At 41.9% G+C, this 22274-nt stretch overlaps 1 long non-coding RNA gene across 1 annotated transcript in view; it reads right to left on the bottom strand.

Moving 5' to 3' along the window:
- Nucleotides 1-1051: 1051 nt before the first annotated feature.
- LOC311248181 overlaps nt 1052-22274 on the bottom strand; it is a 45510-nt gene continuing 24287 nt past the window's right edge. The window contains exons 2-5 of the long non-coding RNA XR_014620927.1: nt 18451-18591; nt 13626-13798; nt 6608-6656; nt 1052-1121 (exon numbers count right to left, since the gene is read on the bottom strand). This is a non-coding gene — a long non-coding RNA (uncharacterized lncRNA). The remainder of the gene's footprint in view (nt 1122-6607; nt 6657-13625; nt 13799-18450; nt 18592-22274) is intronic.

Genomic DNA, 22274 nt, shown 5'->3' with positions numbered 1-22274 from the left:
CTCAGCCAAGCTGGTTAGTATGACGATCGGCCCAAGCCGCAGGCAATGCTGACTCCGGGAGTCGAGACCGCAGCCTCTTGCAGTGGTGACAAGCGCAATCTCCGCTACGCCACAAGACAGGCACTTTCTGATCAGATGGAATAACGTTATTATTCGTTGGGGAAAATATATATTTTTACTTGTCCATTCGGACAAGATAAAGCTGTATTATGCTTGTCCGACATATTTTTTTTTTACTTGTCAGGGACAATCGGACAAGCCTTAATGTCAAGCCCTGCATTCCTATTGTTGTTCTATAACCTACACCAGCTGAAGACTTAATGTAACCTTTGGGGGGAAAGGTCACGGTTTCCTTTGCTCTCGCAATGTTTACATCCCATCCGCATGGTTTCCCTTTTGGTTTGGTGAAGTTGTAACGAATGACCTTGAACCCCTTTGATTGACGGGGAGATCGTAATAAAACAATTAATTTGAGTCACAAGGGCAACAGTATGCTCACTCTTTTTATAGCCCCGCCAGCGAGAGCTAGCGAGGGGCTCTAGGAACGACAACGTCCGACACCATGGTCAGGTGGTCGCCTGCAGGAGGCTAAAGTCTCCTGTTAGGGGCAATTTTCAGATTAACGATTAATCCTGTTAATCGTACAAATTTAGGTTCAGGAGTCTAGTAGAGGACTTGACTTCCTCAGGCTAGGAGAAGAATCAAGCACCCCCCCCCCTCTGTGAGCTTGCCTTTTAAGCTTTCTTGGAAAAGGGGGCGGGGGAGGGATGGACAGGTGAGGGGAGAAAGGGGATAATACAGGAGGGTTAGGGACAGAGGGAACTTCCACAATACCTTACCTTTATTTTGTATAGAAAGTGTTGTTATATTATATATATGTAATAGACAATGGCTTTGTTTTAGCACTGTGTTCTTGTCTCTCCACCAGACATTCTGTCCTCCCTTCTGTCCGTCTTATCTATCCCATCAACCCACTGAAAGGTACCTGGTCAAGCACGGCGCCTTTCCAGACAGCATGGCTGCTGCCTTCCTTCCATATATGTTGGATGCGACAGCCTACAATGTTTCGTCTGGACTGGGCCAGGGCCTTGGTGGTAGGACCCCTACTGCTCTTGTGTTTCCTAATAGAGATTAAAAGATAAATGGATTACAAACTAGTGTGTTCACCCATCTCCCCCTAGACGGTCTGTCCGGTTTGATTGATTGATTGAAAACTTTATTAACAGATTGCAGAATGGGTACAATACAGTACAGCTCAATGGGATATTGACAACCATACTGGGTAATCTACATTTGAGGTGGTTGGGGGGGGGGGGGGGGCACACTGTATAAACAAGCAAAACTGTACATTGAGGGGGGGGGGGGGGGGGACACTGTACAAACAAACAAAATTGTTTTCAAGTTTCTTCAAGTTTCTTTAATAGTTGTCATACAGAAGTACAGAATACTTTCATACAAAATGCTTCTTACTGTTACGCTCCAGAGACTGTGCTAGACAAGATAGTATCAAATAACATAGTATAGCATGTAATTTAGAAGAAGAAAATGAGGTCACAGTGTTCGGTATAGACATATGTACAATGTTCTGAGTTACCATATAATATACAATACTATGCAGTGTACTAATGTACAGTACTATATAGTGCAAAGCAGAAATGGGATGAGGTACAATTTAGGTACAATTTACAGTAAGGTGTACGAGTTGTAGTGCAATCCTTCATCAATAAATATAAGTGTGGGGAGTGGGTGCTACAGTGTGTTTGTTTAAAGTGGGTGTGTGCTATAAAGTGTGTGGAGTGGGTGCTACAGTGTGTTTGTTTAAAGTGAGTGTGTGCGTGTGGATGTGTGTGCTATGTGCGTTTGGTGGTTGTTGTTGTGTAGTGTTCATTGTTCGTTTAGCAGCCTGATGGCCTGGGGATAGAAGCTTCTTCTGAGTCTTTCTGTGCTCGCCTTGAGACTCCGGTATCGCTTGCCTGACCGCAGCAGTTCAAAGAGGCAGTTGTTCGGGTGACTGGAGTCTTTAATGATTCTCTTAGCCTTGCCCTTGCAACGCTTGTTGTAAATGTTCTGGAGGGTGGGGAGCCCCCCTCCAATTGTGTGTTCGGCTGAACGTGTCACTCTTTGTAGTCTGTACATTGGACTATTGACAAAACCATACTAGGTAAATGACTGTACATTGGAGGGGGTTGGGTTAGGATATTTACAGGGGCCAGTGTTGAATTGCAGTCTCCCGTAGGTGTCCCTTGAGAGAGGTTTTGAAAGTGGGTAGTGATCCACATTCCTTTACAGCTTTGGGTAGGGCGTTCCACATTGATGTGGCATAATTGCGAAACGTGTTTAGTCCCTTATTTGAGCCGAATCTGGGTTTAACATGATTTGTGGAGCTCCCTCTGGTGTTGTGATCGTGGTATTCACTGACCTTTGGGAAGTATTTTGACATGTACATGGGTACCTTGGTCGTGTAGTGTATCTTGTAGACCAGGCCCATTGCAAGTTGCTGTACTCTGTCATCTACTCTAAGCCATCCTAGGTTGTCAAAGTGGGCAGGGGTGAGGTGGGTTCTAGGAGTAAGGTCAAGCAGTAGTCTGACCAGTTTGTTTTGAGATGTTTGTAATTTTGTTTTTAGCGCCTTTGAGGTGCTTTGGTACCATGAGGTGCAAGCATAGTCGTAGTACCCCTGAATGAGTGCTCCTGCCAGAGTCTTCAGGGTATTCTTGTTTACCAGAGAGGAGATCCGGTACAGGAATCGAGTTCGTTGGTTGACTTTTTTTATTACATTGGATGCCATTTTGTCACAGGAGAGATTAGCCTCTAGGATGGAACCCAGGTAGGTAATTTCATCTTTCCTTGTGACAATATTGTCACCCACTGTAACTGAGAAGCCGTCGGCCTTGCTGAGTTTGTTATTTGAACCGAAGAGAATGGACTCTGTTTTGACCATGTGTAATGATAGTTTGTTATCAGCGAGCCATATGCAGATTCTGCCTAGTTCCGAGCTGAGGGTTTTTTCAACCTGTAACTTGTTCTTGTCAGAGACCAGCAGGGCTGAGTCGTCCGCAAACAGGAACAAGTTGCAGTCACAAGCTGACGACATGTCATTTGCATAAATTAGGAACAGTAGCGGTCCTAGTATGCTTCCTTGTGGAACACCACAGCTCACTGTGAGGGGGGGGGGATAGGGTACCGTTTACCTCCACCATCTGTTCCCTCCCCTCAAGGTAGGATTGCATCCAGCTCACTGATAGACTATCAAAACCAATTGCTTTTAGCTTGTCAATCAGAATGGAGTGATTGACCGTGTCAAAGGCCTTTTGTAGGTCCAGCATGACCATGCCGCAGTATTTGCCTGCGTCCACCTCTTGTTTGATGTGGTCATTCAAATAGAGAAGGCATGTGTCAGTGGAGTGGGATGTTCTGAAGCCAGATTGGAATTCGTAGATTAGATTTTTTTCCGCTAGGTACTTTTCGACCTGTTCGTAGACTATTTTTTCCATGACTTTCGAGATGGAGGTGAGAATAGAAACAGGGCGGTAGTTGTCTGGGTCTAATTTGCTGCCCTTTTTGTGCAGAGGGGTCACCCTCGCAATTTTGAAGTCCTTGGGGACGTGTCCCTGTTTTATGGAGAGGTTTATTATGTGTGTGATGATGACTTTCACACCCATGGTACAGGCCCCCATGCTATTACAGCCTCCCCAAAAAAACTATCTTTGGGAATCTCCCAATTTGATTTGATTGATTATTTGAAATCGGTTCTCAATTCACTGCGATTATCTAGAGAAGTCGATTACATTCTAGATAGCTTTTAACCTTCGTGTTACAAAGCTTGTACAGTATTATTGTTTGGATGTTTCTGCTTGGCTAATCTTGGCAATCAGTAGGATTTTGTGAAATTGTATTCTAAGATTCTAAGTAAAATGTCCATAGTTGATTCATGCTGGATCTAGACTTGCAGCGGTAGTCTGTGATACCGGTGTTACTCTGTGTTCAGGCATCCCACCAAGTACATTACTTGGCCCCCACCGGTGTATGCTTTTTATTTAAACTTTTTTTATAGATTTTAAATATAAATAAAACCCATTTAGTTGATTCAGTGGCCACATTCAAATAAAAACCATGTAAAATACTAAACGTGTTATCGAGCGTGTAAGTCGGACAACATTATAAACTGAACGTGTCTGCGTGGACAGCAGCTATTTTTAGGTTTCACTTTGACTTAAGAGTAGTTTTAACTTCATGTGAAGGAGAGAAAGAAGGCTCTAGAGATGTTTGCACAATATGTGATCAATACGCTACATTGATCCATCCGTCAATGAACAGATAGAAAAGTTATTTATTTTTTAATTAGAACCGTCAACAATGTCTGTCCAACAAATGGATACTAATCATTGAAAATTGATTAAAAACAGACGTAGACGGACAGACACTGCGGAGCAATGTAGCCGCATAACATTAAAGATCAAAGTAAGTGCTCTATAGATATTGAGCGTCATTTTGTAAAATGTCTGGTGTCACCGGTCATGGGAAATTCCACATCAACGCGACAGCCATAGTTGGAGCACGGCCCAGCCGCGTGACGCTGCAGTGGCCTGAGCCGTGTTCCAACGTGAATCAAGTATGGAAATACTTTTAATGACTGTAGATTTTTAACCCGACTTCTATCATTCTGTTGTGAGGAGGACATGTGATAATCGGCACAAAAAACGTAACCAAAAAGCTCGGCTCCCTGATAAACTCTTCTGGATGACGTCAAGTGCTGATATTAGGGATGTTCACAAATAAATCAACAAAATCAATAACCATTTGTTGTGTATCACATCGATCAAGCTGGACGAATTAAACGATTTGTCACTATTGTATTTTAGATTAAAGATCCAGTACAATGATGTTTTTATTCAGTCATTAATTGCTTATTGTGGAAGATTAATGTCAAGTATCATTCTTTTCAGTGTTTTAGGTCACCCTCTCTGGGCACAGCCAACTCTCAGTAGGCTGAGGGGGAGTGTTCGAGCCAATCAGCAATACCAACTGAGTCACGTGACTAAGTTGCCCTCTACCTGCACGAGCTGCTGCGCCAAAAAATGTCGACGGGGCTCCATGGAGAAACCATGGCACTCCGCTGACTAATAAATGTTTTTTCAAAACGGCTGGATGTCATTTAGCCAAATCAGCATGGCTGTGAGTCTTTCACCTTTTACATATCTAGCTTTAGCATGGATTGATTATTTAGATCGCTAGCATGTTCCTTTTGGCCCCTTGATGCGTGCGCACACCGAGTCTGACGTATACAGCGAACAGGTCTATAGACCTCTCATGCGGCCACGCCATCATGACAAGCCCCGGTTATTTTCTTTTCTTCTGCTTATGGCAGAAATGAAGGTTCTTTCCTTCACCAGTACTTTTGTCCTTGATTACTGCATGTGGGGTTAATGGGAAAATTGCATTTCACCAAAAGATTTTATGTTTAGTTAATGTTCCAATTTCTAAAAGACGAATTGCTAACCCTAAATGACCAGATGTTTCAGAGAATGCACCGACGCTGGTGACCTGATCTGTGATGCTAAGATAATTTTGGCTAGCGAGTTTTCCTTTTTCTAACCTGCCACTAAAAATTCAAAATCCCCTGCCTTATCAGAGAAATGTATATTAGAAGGCTTTGTTCACGGGGTCCACAGCTGTATGAACCACAGATGAAGCTACAGTAGGAGCGATCTATTAATAGTCCATTCATCTTCCTATTGCTACAGCAAAGAAAGACTGAAGACTTCAGAAGCTGCCAGAAAATGTGTCACCTGTGAGTCTATAGAAGCTATACTGTGGGCATAGCTTACACTCAGCTAGATGTGACTGATGAGCCAATCAGAGCAGCTAGATGCGACTGATGAGCCAATCAGAGCAGCTAGATGCGACTGATGAGCCAATCAGAGCAGCTAGATGCGACTGATGAGCCAATCAGAGCAGCTAGATGCGACTGATGAGCCAATCAGAGCAGCTAGATGCGACTGATGAGCCAATCAGAGCAGCTAGATGCGACTGATGAGCCAATCAGAGCAGCTAGATGCGACTGATGAGCCAATCAGAGCAGCTAGATGCGACTGATGAGCCAATCAGAGCAGCTAGATGCGACTGATGAGCCGATTGGAGCAGCTAGCATCTGAAATGGCTTGATTTTCATCACATCAAGGAGCTTTAGTCCTCATTTTTACAACAGTTCTAATATTTTGGGTAATCTTATGTAAAAAATGTATGTGAAAAAATTAAGCAATATTGAAAAACACAATTTTCATTCTACTGAATCTTTATTCTTCTACTTGAATTGTCATCGCAGCAGATCCAGCTGAATTTTGGGGGGAGTCTGGGGACATATCGATTCCTTAATACAAAATAGAAGACTGGAACGAAAAGATACAGTACAACTGGGGGGGGGGTTCAGCTTCTGGAAACGTAGCGCCAGCAATACGGTCAGTGTGACATGCTTTATGTTTAATAAGGCCCTGAGCTAGTGGTGACGTAGTAGGCTAAAGCCTCTAGTAGCCTTACGTTTAAAAACACTCACGACTTTTGACAAGAACAATCCAAAAGGCGACAGAAGAGAAAAGTTATGACTTACTTGTGGGGGTTCTTTTTCTTCATCATGTTTGCAGAAACACCTGCGTGTCCTGAGAACAGAGGGTTGAAAGACCACACAAGTTGAGACTCACTCAGGTAGGATTCACCATTCCTGAGGTATTGGCATAGCTACTGTTAATAGCTTGGCTGCCCCCCCCCCCCCCCCCCTCCTCGAAGGACTTGCACAACTCCCGCGAGCAAAAAACATTACCAAGGACAGCTCACACCCTGGCTTCCACCTGTTCGACCTGTTGCCATCGGGCAGGCGTTACAGGTGCATCAGAGCCAGAACAAACAGGCTCAGAGACAGTTTCTTCCCCAGAGCCATCACCACCCTGAACACTAATATGTAAGGAATAATGTATAGCTGGGTCATTGACGGATAAGACTTTTCAATAGGCCAATTTTAAAATACAAAAAATAAGGATATATTTGGCCATTTTTCAAACATTTGGAATGTAGTGTATACATGCATTTATTTAAAAAAGAAAAAAAGTTTTTAGTGTTTTTAAAGTTGAATTAATAGGACATGGCCTTAATAAGTCATTTGGGGCGACCGTAATTTATCTCAAAATTAATATATTTCCTTAACATTACTAATATTTTAACAGGTATCAGTAATTAAATATACATCTTAAGAAAGACAGGCTTGTGTGCCCTTTAATTTTTTGTAAACAATGATTTCACAAGTTTATTCTATAATGGCAGTGTCTCCCTCGTAATGCAGTTACAATACCCATATTTGCTCTAAAACCCATAAAACTGATTTAAAATGTGTACAGGTAGTATCCACTTAAGCCTAGTATACCAGTGATTAATATTTGAGCCAAAACTGATGGATATTCTATTTTGAATTTAGTACAGTTATTGACAATCATTGGTTACCCCGCATGACAAATGGTCGCCCCAAATGATGAGTAGTTAAAAGTCTATTTAAAATGTTACACAATGCAGTTCAGACAAAAGAAAACTGAACAATGTTTTTATTACAATCTTTTCAAGTGGTCAACAAAAATATTCTTCAATTCATTCAAATATCACAAAAGTAAAACATGTTAACATGCGAGGGCCCACATCCTCTTGAGGAAGATTTTCCCACCTGCACTTTGGCGACCTCTACCGGCTCGGGTGTGCATATATTTTAATACAATATATATATCGAATTAAAGCCCTATTTGTTGCCTGTCGATAGCCATTTCAGGTGACACAATCCGTTCAGCGGTTCTCGAGTTACATGCCGATATGTGAGGTGTGCGCCGAAGTACACAGTGTTGTACAAATACAACACTGACTCCCGGGGCTCTAGCTCCGTCAATCATTTGGCACGGTAGGTTACAAGCTTCGTAAGGAACATTCAAATATTACAAATGTTAAAAACATTAAACATTCAAAAAGTTAAAGTGCAATACACATTACATGCTTCAGGAACTTGAACATTTCACAAATGTCCATTTTCATGTCCTCATATCATCATTGGTTTTGTCAATGTATGAGAGCGAGAAGGTGGGTTAAGTAGCATCACTTTTGTGATGGTAGTCACATTGGACAGGGATTAACAATTTAAGTCAATAATAAAAGGTAAACAGAGTTGTATGTATGGAATAAAAATTAAACACCAACACAGTTCTATAGTCAATAAACAACCACCAACATAGTTGCATGGATGAAATCAACGCTAAACAACTACAACACAGTTGTATCAGTTCCTTTTAGGGATGGCACGATACCACTTATACATGTCCGATACTGATATCACAGCCTTGAGTATCTGCCAATACCGATACCCATCCGATACTCCCTTAAAAAACAAAAACCTGTGTTTAACCTAGCCATCTATAAAACATCAAAAACTCCCCTAAAGGAAGAAATACATACCACACATGACTCAGTTATGCAATAGTGCTGCTGCTTTTTATTTTGTTCAAATTATTTAGTTAATACGTTAATAAGACTACAGCGATTTCATGACGGCTTCCTGTCCTCACGTCTAAAACGTCTGTTTACCGGTACAATGCGTGGAGAGTTTCCAATCATTGGTAAACAAACATAGTGCTGAAAATATACACTTTGACTGCTGTTTTGATAGGGTTAGGGTCTTTACTCTTGGCTACATTTGAAAAAGAAACACAACATTGTACCTATTTGAGATAGCCGTGTCAGAGATAATGACGGTTTGGCAACATGAAGTGAGGCTAAGCGTCGGAAACCTACATTTTCAACAACAGAAAGGGGCTGGTCGTCCAGCACAATAAATGTGGTTATTTTCTCGGTTTTCTTCAGCTTTGCTTTGTTACTGTCTGCAGAGAGTTTCTCTCGCTTCTGAATGGTTTCCAGCTACCGTAATTCCTCTAATAGTAACCGGGTCTCAAATACAAGCCGGGTCTCTATTAATGGCCGGGTGCGCTCTTGAGCTAAGCAATTATAAGCCGGCCTCCTAATACAAGGCGGGTTACTAATATACTGAGCTGCATACTGAGCTAGTTACTTGATTTCACTTTGAAAACGTTGAAATGACCAGTGACCACCTGTAATTGCACTGTTTACTATTTCATACAGTACTTGGTTTCAATAAATGAACCCAGTACCCAGTATGATCCGTTTGAAAATATTTAAATATAGGCCTCCCTCTTATACAGGCCTCCTCCTAATACAAGCCTGGTACCCGCTACAGTTGAAACAAATACAAGCCGGGGTTACTATTAGAGGAATTACGGTATGTTAGCTGCTGCGACAACTTTTCCTCTTGGCATTCGTTGCACTGAACTCTGCATACTCCCTTTCCATGATTAATCTGCAAGTGTTGTGTGGTGTTGAAGTTTCCAGTGTTGTTGCCACCTCTAGAAATACTTGCGTCGCAGATATTACACTTGGCTGTGTCGTGTTATTCCACAAGTATACCCTCTGTATTTGTTTGTGCGTGTCTTCATTCTGTTAGCTCCACCATACAGGTCCGTTATTATTATCCGCTCTTAGTCTACTCTGCCCTGCGTACCTGTCTGTGACCCCGGTACGGTGGCCTGTACTCTGTGTCGTATTAATGCACACACATTAACATAACACCACAGGCTGTTTTGCCTTTTTCTTCTTTGAGCTTAAAATAACTCCACACAGCTGACATGATCGCGGCACGCTGCTAACAAGTTGACTTACGTTTAGCTAATGCTAACGTTGTTGTCACGCTACTACTGTTCACGTGATGGCATGCTTTACGGCCTGTATCGGATCGGCCGATATCCAATCCTGTGAATTTGGCCAGTATCGGACCAATACCGAGACTGAGTATCGGATTGGTGCAATCCCTAGTTCCTTTTATATTATCTCATGGTAAACTGCAGGCATTTCAAATTGAGGTACATGTGCATGTTTTAACAAATCAGGCAACCTGAACACCTAGAATAAGAAGCACACCAAAAAACAAAACACTGATATTTTTTACATTTAGTTAAATTATTAACGTTCGGTTATGACATCATACGGTGACATCATGAATGTTCCAGAACGTTCGATCATGACATCATACTGTGACATCAGAAATGTTCTAGAACGTTCGGTCATGACATCATACTGTGACATCACAAATGTTCCAGAACGTTCGATCATGACATACTGTGACATCACAAATGTTCTAGAACGTTCGGTCATGACATCATACTGTGACATCACAAATGTTCTAGAATGTTCTATTATGACAAATAAGCCGGTTCAATGACTTTATCTAAATCCAATCAATATTCCTAATGCCGTTTCAATGTAAGGTTATAAAAATAAACATATAAACATTCATACAATACAATATAGCTTTGGCTCCTACAGTCAACATTCCCCAAAGATATATCAAACACGAAACAAACTTTGATCAGATTATAATGGAGATGTTGCACAGTGCAATCCACTGAACATTTATTGTTGAAATATGTCACTGTTGATCATGAGCTGGATATATAACCTATGGTTTCAAGGGATGTTAAACCTACTGTAGAATCAAAGTAAATGTTAGTGATTCAAATCCTCATTTAGAGGTAGGGGATCCACCACAGCTTGCCCTGCTGCTCTTCTCTACTTCTACACCAGCCAGAACTGGTGGAGTGTTCTCCATGGATGGTGGTGTCAGGTCCAGCATCCCCTTTTCCATCTTTTTCCTTCTCCCTGTAACCTCTGGATGCAGCCTTCTCCCTCTCCGATAGCTCATCTGACTTCACATGGAATCTTGCCCTGTTGTTTTCTTCTCGCTGAAACAATAGTGTATAATGTGATACTAATTCTGGTGGGCTAAATTACATACAAACTTAAGTTCAAGATATTACAGAAAAGGTCATTCCTAATCCTACTAACATGACAGTTTGAAATACACCAGAGAAAGATATACTGCATGTTACCTATAGTTTTTTTTACCTCTCTCTTTTCCTGGCAAGATAGTCTACATTGACCCGCTGTCTGTAGTGAGTGTCTGTTTGCTTGTTTGTGCCATCTAGAAAATAGGTTAAACTAGTTAAACATGACTAATACATGTACAATTACCTAAATGGAATGTCATGCTATACCGTTTTAAAAATGTTCTCATAAGATGGTACAATACTCAAAAAGAAACGTTAATTCCTAAATAGGAATGAAAAATGACAGAAATGTTGAAAAATATATGTTAAAGTATACAAAGAGTTATGCTAAAACAAAGAACTTTATGTATATAAAACATGAATAAAATATAAATATACAGAAACTACAAATACAGGACATATATCTATCATCTAAAACACTCAGCAGTGGTCGCCCCACATGATACTCGGTTGCCCAGATGATGTTTTTAAGGTCAGTCAAATATTACAGGCTAACCATTAGCTACAGAAACCAAACTAGCTGGCTCTTACCACATGTCACTATCAAATTCATCATCAAAATATAGATTTTCAGATAAAACGTATTATTCACAGTTTTGGGGCGGTCGTCCCACAAGACATCCAAAAGTGGCAATTACATTACAGCAGTTAAAAAAGAGATTTATTTGCCAATATGAAAGAGACTTACTAACCTGCTAGTTGTTTCTCTGGGTCCCTCACATGTGACTGGCTGATGCAACATCCTGTCCTTGAGGTGGTTTCAAAATAAAAGTCCCACAATTGTGTTTTCTTGATGGTCGCCCCAGATGATATTTCATAAAATTAACATATGCGGACAACATTCGTTTGTATATTATGATGGAAGTATATGTGCAAATGCTTCATAATTTTGTCAATGAATGCAAAACATGTTTGAAATTATGCCAAATAGGGCAAGGGAAATATTTAAATAGATTTAAAGTGATTTTAATCCGGTTGTCCAAATAGAAGTCAATGCTGGACGGTCGCCCCACATGGACATTTGACACTTCAGATAGCAGAAAAATTACCAATAACTCGAATGTTTGGAGGAGTTAGAGTGGGTCTGTATATGGGGAAGGCATCAGAGATACATGTAATCTTTTTATGAATTTTAATGTTTTTTTTAAGGTAAGAAATTCAGTGGGACAGAAAAAATAGGCGTCACGTCATTGACCCAGCTACAAGGTCATTGTCGCAAAATAATTGACCGACACAGAGTTCTGGAACACCAAGGCGCAGCCGAGGTGTTATAAACGCAGTGAAGGTCAATTATTTTGCGACAATGACCGAGTATAGCTGCTATACATTATCCCGCTTATTACATGGCTAACTTACTAACAATATACCTAATTCATTTTACACCATCGACAAGACGAGATCAAATGCAGACGCAGTTGTTCTGTGGCTCCTCTGTCATCGCCGGCAGCCGGCAGGTGTGTGGTCTGATTGCACTGATGAGTGCAGCTGTGCATATGCTGAGCAGCTTTCGTGACTGCGATAAAAATGCTTGATTGTGATTGGTCAATAGCGCTCTGTTACCCGTATCAGCGTTCATTACTGCGCGTTGCCCATGACAGCGGTCAGATATCGAGAAATAACTGACCGCTGTCAGGGGCAACCGAGCGCTATTGACCAATCACAATCAAGCATTTTGGCAAATGTTAAATGCCATGTAATAAACACCAATAACTCACCCCTTCCCCCTCCTCCCACACTGTGCAACATCCTAGCCATCAAGTGCAATATCCACAGTGCAATACCCACCCACTACCATCTGACACTGTGATTGTTATTTTGTATAGTACAGTATTGTAACATTGTTTTATTGTATAGTATTTTATGTTTCTCTTTTATTACTTTTTTTATATTTTATATTTGCTTCCACTACTGCACCTTAAAGGAAAACTCCAACATTTTGGGAAATTTGCTTATTTGCCATCTACCCTGGAGACAAGAAGATACATACCTTTTTTCTTCTCTGTGCATGCAGTAGGAGTAGGAAGACGTGCACCGTTAGCCTAGCTTAGCGTCAGTCACTGGAAGTAGGTTCCTCCATTAGCCTAGTTTCCAACGTCTTCCTACTCCTACTGCATGCACAGAGAAGAAAAAGGTATGCATCTTCTTGTCTAACTCCAGGGTAGATGGCAAATAAGCTAATTTCCCAAAATGTTGGAGTTTTCCTTTAAGTTTGAGTCCCAAATCTCGTTGTATGCAAATATAATGACAATAAAGTACAATATAATCTAATCTAATGGAATGCAACTAGAGCCCGAACGATACTGGATTTATTTAAACCGATATTTGGGAGATAGTGTGAACCTCCACGCGAGTTACGCTCTCCAGGTGTAAGTCCTTGCTTGTTAGGTGATAAGAAGCAGCTGGCGACTCCACGTGTATCAGATTGTGTCTACAGATCTACTGTACGTACCGTTAAGGGTTACAAGAGAGCTTGTAAATGTGCAAGTCATCTACTGTATGATTCTACTGCACTGTAAAGAAATATAAAATACTGTACTGAATAAAATGTAGCTGATTGTTGCGATAATGTCTTTCTGCCCCACAATGAGTATCGTCATGTTTTTTCTTGCATTGCAGTATATTGAATTTCAATGTACTGGTCTATCCCTAGGATGTATTATTGTGTCTTTGTTGCAGTGTTCTGACCTGCGTCAGCTCCGTCTCGGTGTCCCGCCGTGCTCTTCATTCATCAGAAGGTTCTGACCTGCGTCAGCTCCGTGTCCCAGCGTGCTGTTCATTCATCAGGAGGCGGGGAGGCACTGGCAGCCAGACTCAGACTGCCTGACCGAGGCAAGCCAATCAAAACCACCACGCCAGTCCTGAAGGACGGAGACAGGGGGAATAATTTACATTAACCCTTTCACTACCACACAACCAAAGGGTTAACCCTTTCACTGCGACAATATAACCCTTTCACTGCCACACGGCAAAGGGTTAACCCTTTCACTGTGACAATACAGAAGGTTAACCCTTTCCCTACCACACACACACTACCAAAGGGTTAACCCTTTACACTGCGACAATACAGAAGGTTAACCCAACCGTCTGTAGTGTGGTAGTGAAAGGGTTAACCTTCTGTAGTGGGGTAGTGAAAGGTTAACAGTCTGTTGTGTGGTAGTGAAAGGGTTAAAAACGAACAGATCAGTCCAGCAGCTAGGTTGCCTGGCTGCTACAGAGACAATACCACACCCATATACCAGGAGGACTGACAGAACAAAGGTATTCACCTTTTGAACTCTTATGTAATTACCGCCGTATGGCCTGGCTTTCATTAGCTCACATCTCTACAGCACAGTTTTTAAATCAGAGGAGAGAGTTCAAGACGTGTGCTGCTGGTATCAAGCCTTCCTAGCAGGGAAATATGAATAATAAGAGTCATGATGACATCCTCGCTTTTCATCAAGTCAGGTCCACTTTATTCATACAGTGTTAAAAAAAAAAAAAAAAAAAGAGTTTAATCCAAAGTTTGTTTTACAAAAAATAGACGGAAGAATATAAAAACAAATGCACAAGGTAGGTAATGCATTAGAGTCTGCACACTACTAGATAATAATTCCCATGAACAATTATTGGCATATAATTATCTTGTGTTTTTTTATCTTGTGTTTTCCCGTTTGGCTGTGATGCGACTGCTTTTGTAAACCTTTTACAAGGTAGTGCATTAACACACAGAACAGCTTAATGCAACGTAGTGACACTTAGTAACAAGATGCCATCTATGGTAAGAATGTCACTCATTACTGACGTGCTATAGCTGTGAAGCGTCAGAATCATTACTGACAACATGCTATAGCTGTGAAGCTTCAGACTCATTACTGACAACATGCTATAGCTGTGAAGCGTCAGAATCATTACTGACAACATGCTATAGCTGTGAAGCTTCAGACTCATTACTGACAACATGCTATAGCTGTGAAGCTTCAGACTCATTACTGACAACATGCTATAGCTGTGAAGCGTCAGAATCATTACTGACAACATGCTATAGCTGTGAAGCTTCAGACTCATTACTGACAACATGCTATAGCTGTGAAGCTTCAGACTCATTATTGACAACATGCTATAGCTGTGAAGCGTCAGAATCATTACTGACAACATGCTATAGCTGTGAAGCTTCAGACTCATTACTGACAACATGCTATAGCTGTGAAGCTTCAGACTCATTACTGACAACATGCTATAGCTGTGAAGCGTCAGAATCATTACTGACAACATGCTATAGCTGTGAAGCTTCAGACTCATTACTGACAACATGCTATAGCTGTGAAGCTTCAGAATCATTACTGACGTGCTATAGCTGTGAAGCTTCAGAATCATTACCGACGTGCTATAGCTGTGAAGCTTCAGAATCATTACCGACGTGCTATAGCTGTGAAGCTTCAGAATCATTACCGACGTGCTATAGCTGTGAAGCTTCAGAATCATTACCGACGTGCTATAGCTGTGAAGCTTCAGACTCATTACTGACAACATGCTATAGCTGTGAAGCTTCAGAATCATTACTGACAACATGCTACAGCTGTGAAGCTTCAGAATCATTACCGACATGCTATAGCTGTGAAGCTTCAGAATCATTACTGACGTGCTATAGCTGTGAAGCTTCAGAATCATTACTGACGTGCTATAGCTGTGAAGCTTCAGAATCATTACTGACAACATGCTATAGCTGTGAAGCTTCAGACTCATTACTGACGTGCTATAGCTGTGATGCTTCAGAATCATTACTGACGTGCTATAGCTGTGAAGCTTCAGAATCATTACCGACGTGCTATAGCTGTGAAGCTTCAGAATCATTACTGACGTGCTATAGCTGTGAAGCTTCAGACTCATTACTGACGTGCTACAGCTGTGAAGCTTCAGACTCATTACTGACGTGCTATAGCTGTGATGCTTCAGAATCATTACTGACGTGCTATAGCTGTGAAGCTTCAGAATCATTACCGACGTGCTATAGCTGTGAAGCTTCAGAATCATTACTGACGTGCTATAGCTGTGAAGCTTCAGAATCATTACTGACGTGCTATAGCTGTGAAGCTTCAGAATCATTACCGACGTGCTATAGCTGTGAAGCTTCAGAATCATTACTGACGTGCTATAGCTGTGAAGCTTCAGACTCATTACTGACGTGCTATAGCTGTGAAGCTTCACTCATTACCGATGTGCTATAGCTGTGAAGCTTCAGACTCATTACTGACATGCTATAGCTGTGAAGCTTCAGACTCATTACCGACGTGCTACAGCTGTGAAGCTTCAGAATCATTACTGACGTGCTATAGCTGTGAAGCTTCAGACTCATTACTGACGTGCTATAGCTGTGAAGCTTCAGACTCATTACTGACGTGCTACAGCTGTGAAGCTTCAGACTCATTACTGACGTGCTATAGCTGTGAAGCTTCAGAATCATTACCGACGTGCTATAGCTGTGAAGCTTCAGACTCATTACTGACAACATGCTATAGCTGTGAAGCTTCAGAATCATTACTGACGTGCTATAGCTGTGAAGCTTCAGACTCATTACCGACGTGCTATAGCTGTGAAGCTTCAGACTCATTACCGACGTGCTATAGCTGTGAAGCTTCAGAATCATTACTGACGTGCTACAGCTGTGAAGCTTCAGAATCATTACTGACGTGCTATAGCTGTGAAACTTCAGACTCAGATAAAGATGTCTGACCTGGGATACAGATGGAAACAGCGTTTTCTCAGCCTTGAATCTGTCGTAGGGGAACATACAATAAAGGGAAATGAAGCTGGAAAAATATATAATAACAATAATAATGCAGGACCTCTTTAGTGGGTCTTTATTCGGCATGCAACGAACTGGACATGCAATTGGAGCGGCACACACACACCGGGATACACACACACACACACACATGTATTGTCTTTTTCTCAGTCACCGATGCGATTGAGTCTCTGCGCCTAACCCATCCCGTCGTCCTTCCCCCCATGGGCAGCCGGGAGCAGATAGGGCGTCAACGTGAGCCGCGCCCCGGGGACCAATCCAAGTGCTCCTGTCCATCTTCGTCAAGGACGCCACAGCGTTAGCGATCTGTTGTTGTGCATTTTTTCCATTGGGTTTATCTTATCGGGGGGAAACCCTTGCGAGCACGGGGAGAACATGCAAACTCCACACAGAAAGGCCCGAGAGATACCCCACCTGGGTACCTGGCATCATGGAAACCTGGTCCCCAAGCGGGAATCGAACCCTGGACCTTCTTGCTGTGAGGCGACAGTGTTAACCACTACACCACCGTGCCGCTAGAGAGAGAGAGCGAGAGACACTCAGGTCTCTAATCGGAAGGTTCCAGGTTTGATTCCCGCTCCTCCCGGGCAGCGTGTCGAATTGTCCTTGAGCAAGACACTTAACCCCTAACTGCTCCCGATGAGCAGGTTGCATTGTTGCCTCTGCCATCGGTGTGTGAATGTGTGAGTGAGTGGGTGAATGTGAGGAACAAAATTGTAAAGCGCTTTGGATAAAAGCGCTATATAAATGCACCATTTACCATTTAGACAACACAAAACAGCTAGACGGCCAGAATTGATCTCAAACACTTTTCTCGATCGTCCAATCACAACTGTTGCTTTCCTCGGACAAACAAGGTTTGAAAGGATGGGTCAGCGTTCATTCACGCAAGTAGTGGCATTGTCTCGCAGGGCTGAACAACTCCCGTGAGAACGCCGGGGCCGCCTTCGACCCGTCCTCTTCTTATCATTCTACTGTCTAGTCTACAGGGACATGAGGAAGAGGGAGTCCATGTATTGATAACCTTTAATTAAAAACACACTGATGGTGGAAGACGTCTCTTTTGCAGGTTATGTCCCGACCGCGGGAGCAAATAACAAGTACTGTATATGTATATGATATTCCTTGGCATTCTGTTAAATATCTGAATTCCGTTTTTAATTATACGATACCTTCTGTGTTTTCCGCAGAACAGAACATATACGGTCCCGTAAAAGTTGATCAGGATTACGATCATTGTTTTGCCCCTGTGACACTCGCGCACACTGGTCCCAACATGGTCGGGAAATTCATCTATGAGCAGAGGCCATGGAACAGGACTGTGGGGCCAACATGGCTGGCACTGAAAACTTGCCCCCAAAAAACATGGAGATTTTGCTGAACAGGCCAAACAGGCAAGCCGTGTAGCCAGCAAAAATACACTCCAATGTTTCAATGACATCACTGTTAAACATCCTATCCGGCAGCCAACAGTACAGTAAGTGGGCACAGACTGTATTCCATTTTCTGCAGAGTAATGCCTACTACTAGCAGAGCGGCTTAGCCAATGGGGGGCAGCGAGGACAGAGAGAGGGAATGAAGGCATTAATAATACTGACTCAACTAGGTCGGAGAGAGAGGGAGAGGTAAAAGAGGAAGAGAGGAGAGGTGGGAGGAGAGAATCATCCATCAATGGAATGCAAAACGAGAGCGTAAGAGAGTAAGAGGCAGCAGCGGTGTGTTTACCCGCTCCAGCGTCCAGGCGTGTTGCTGTAGTTAAGGGCCGTCTGTGCAAGATGAGGATCCAGGAGAGAGAGGAATGTCAGGCTTCGCTGCCCAGAGACAGGAGAGACAATAATACCAGGATCTCTCAGGGTGGCACTTTACCTGGAACAGAGATAGAGGATAGCATCGAGTCATTTCATGAGGGCTGTTGAGCTGGAATCCATTGTACACTAGAAAGAAATACTAGTTTATTCCTTTTTAAAGCAAAGCAGCATTTGCACTTAAACCATTGAACTCAGGGCAGGATGTTACAGAACACGCAATTGTCCTTTACAGTAGGACAGATCCAAATGCTTCAAATGCTGCCATGGTAATCAATGCCAAAATCAAGATTCAAATGCTTTTCGTTCGTTTTTTACCCACTCCAAAGAAATGGCTATAATCAGCATAAGAAAGAGAGTATATAGAAATAATAATAATCCAACATTAATTTTGACAATTGGCTCTTCTCAAACAAGGACAGTCATGAGAACTACCAGAAACCCTATCTACACCATTACTCTCATTTACCCACTGCATTGAAACTGTGCACAGCTTTGATTATTCCGATAATACTGAAGCGTCGAAGCCCAAAGATTGGTAATCAGGACAGCCCCCCTCTACAGTATTTAATCTATTCAAATCATAACATTAGTTAACATGTTTAAGAATACCCATCTCTATCACAGCTCTATGGAAAACCTCCTTGCATGTTTAAAATATCAACAGGGACCTAGCCTGAATATTGTTTATATAAGAGTGATTCTTATCTGGCTCTCACACAGGAAACCAAACGTCTACTGTCAACCAGGTAAATCCCCCCCATGACTATAGCCATTTAGGCACTTCCCTTCAGTGATCTTGCATACGTCAAGACTTCATTCAGAAGAACTTAGTCATAATGTCTGCACGAAAAGCAGCAACAACATTCATTGAAAATGATCATAAATCCGTAAAAGAAAGGAGAAAGTACAGAGCTGGGGTGCCATGGCAACCAGAGCTCAGACATACTGTATGGCAGTATTTCAAATCAAAAGATATGTGCATGCCTCATTGCCTCAGGAGAAGGCAGAGAGCACCGCTATGAAAATAACTACTTTCACCACTTAACCTGCAGAGAAGAGCACACGAAACCATAGTGGACAAATGTCAAAGGATCGGCCTACCGCATTTAGTAACCTATGCTCAAGTAAAACTCTGACAGAGGAGCTGAGATGCCTACAATGACATCCCATTTAAAACCCACCTCAAAACCCACCTGTTTAGGCAGGCGTATGTCTGATTTCTTTTCTTTTTCTGATTAACTTTTTTAATGGATTGTGATTGTAAATGAACTGTTTTTAAATTGTTGTACGGCGACCTTGAGTGCCTTGAAAGGCGCCTTATAAATAAAATGCATTATTATTATTATGGTGAGGTGCAGCATTCTCTCACAGGTTCAGGGAGACGACACCACCTCTGACTGCTGCCTGGGTGCCATTTAGTCTTCTCATTCTAGACGTCAACTTTAAGATAAGATAAGATATTGCTTTATTGATCCCCTTGGGGAAATTCGGGCGTCATGGGGGAGGTACAGGTGTGGGCATGGTAATAGTAGAAAGACAAATATAGGCAATACAATTATAATACAAATATAAATAAACAACTATAATTAACTCTGAATATAAGAATATGAGCAAGTGTAATCAAGGTGCAAATGAGGGTCTGTATGCCCTATCAGTTATATTATACGTATACACATATAATAAATATGGGCAATACAGAATTAGAATATATACTATGAGTAAAGTAAACAGTATACACAGGTGCAGTATACACAAGGTACCCTAACTGGCATGATATACGTCATACCTCATACGTTATACATTGAAGTCCGTACGGATTAGGTGGTAAGAGTCAGACACCTAAGCCTTGGCCTAAATACGTATGCAATAAGATAGGAATGATGTGATCAGGACAACACAATGAAATAGGTAAAACAGTGGGTGGTGGGAGTGGGGGGGGGGGGGGTATGAACATGGTAATCGGATCTTCATTTGTTAGAAATCACAGCGGAGGGCGGTTGAAAGGAAAATCACATTCCCCGGATGGGCTAGTTCAGTGTAAGAGCAAGAGGAGGAAGAATACATCAATGAATGTGGAGAAACGAAGCTCCCTCTCTGCTGTCATGGAAACAGGGAGATACCTTAACTGCCCCGATGTCACGTGTTGTCTATGCTGGCTTCCAGCCCGAGACCAGAGTCTGCTGCTCACAGAACTGATCTGCACCACCAACCTAGCGGCGGTGCAGACACCTCCATTCTGACTCCTGAGTGACGTGTGCGCATGTTGCTCATTATGGTTACAAATATAATGATAACAATAATAATAATAATAAAAATAAACTAACATTTGTATAGCACCTTTCATACAGGAATTGCAGCCCAAAGTGCTTCACGGCAGTGATGTAGACACAAAATAGAAATAGACATATGCATAAAATGGGCATACAATTGGCGTAATTAAAGACGGGCATAGAAATGAGCAGATAATTTATATGAATTTATTTATAGATTTCTGTCATTAAAATCTATAGAAAATTATAAGAAATATTGTAATAGATTAAAGTCAGGTCCCACCCACGCCAGGGTTTGAGGCCCCACTTTGTCGAATCGTGCAGTTTCAATCTTATTGATTATTAATAATATATGATAGATTTGATAGATCACAAAGCTGCAAACGACTTTACCATTAATACATTAGGGAAGGGCTTCTTCCACTTAGGGGTACAACAGTGTCATTTTATTCTTTATACTTTTATTCCACTTCATTTCAAAGAAAATATTGTACTTTTTACTCCACTACATTTATCTGAACCCATCAGTTACTAGTTACTTTGAAGAAAAATACTTTGTCTGAAGATTATAGAGTATACTTTCACATTTGAAGCCTGTCAACTTCAATAGGACAAAATCAGAGCAGCAGAACTGGACCACATACCACTTTAACACAACCTTTAATGAGAGCAGCCTAGCTGGACCACATACTATACCACTTTCACATAACCTTTATCAGAGCAGCAGAACTGGACCACATACCACTTTCACATAACCTTTAGAGGTCAATGGATCGAGGTTTGAACACTCCCAAGCACTGGAATACACAAACATGTGTACTTTTACTTTAGATACTAAGTACATTCAATAGCAAATTGCGTGCGTGCGTGCGAGATTAAGCGCACGTAGGGTGGATTTCATATTACTACCAAAACTGCATCCAACCATATTCAGACCTCAGCTTCACATCTTAAATAAATACATTCAGAAATAAATAAGAGGTATATGCGATTATCGGTCGCCCCAGGGTTCTACTCAATCACATTTAAAGGATAACTTAGGTATTTTTAAACCTGGACCCTATTTTTCCATTGTGTGGAGTCTAAATCACTTCAGATGGCAGCCGCAAAACGGTTGTAATCACAATAATCACACAGGGAAAACATGCATGACAAAGTACGTCCACTAAAAGAGCTTGTACCACTGACTCAGACTGTTATAATGAGGACTCCTCTATTTCTTTTACTACAGTCTGGCTCAAACAGAAGTCTCGCTCTGAAATACCTCGAAGCCTGACTTGTTGCACAAAGTGTACAGCCAGAGACTGTGTTGGTGGGGAAGATTTATTGTGCCGCATGTTGCGTTGCTCTCATTTTGTCTTGTGTTGTAAATGCAGCGCACCCTTCCTTCACAGCAATGCACTGTGGGCGACAGACCGACAGTGGCTCGGGAGGTAGAGCAGTCGTGGTAATCCGGAGGTTCCCAGTTCGA

This window comes from Notolepis coatsorum (genome assembly GCF_963971535.1).
Source record: "Notolepis coatsorum genome assembly, contig: SCAFFOLD_1142, whole genome shotgun sequence".
Lineage (NCBI taxonomy): Eukaryota > Metazoa > Chordata > Actinopteri > Aulopiformes > Paralepididae > Notolepis > Notolepis coatsorum.
The sequence above is the reverse complement of the archived record's forward strand: the minus strand, read 5'-3'. Positions and strand labels throughout refer to the sequence as shown.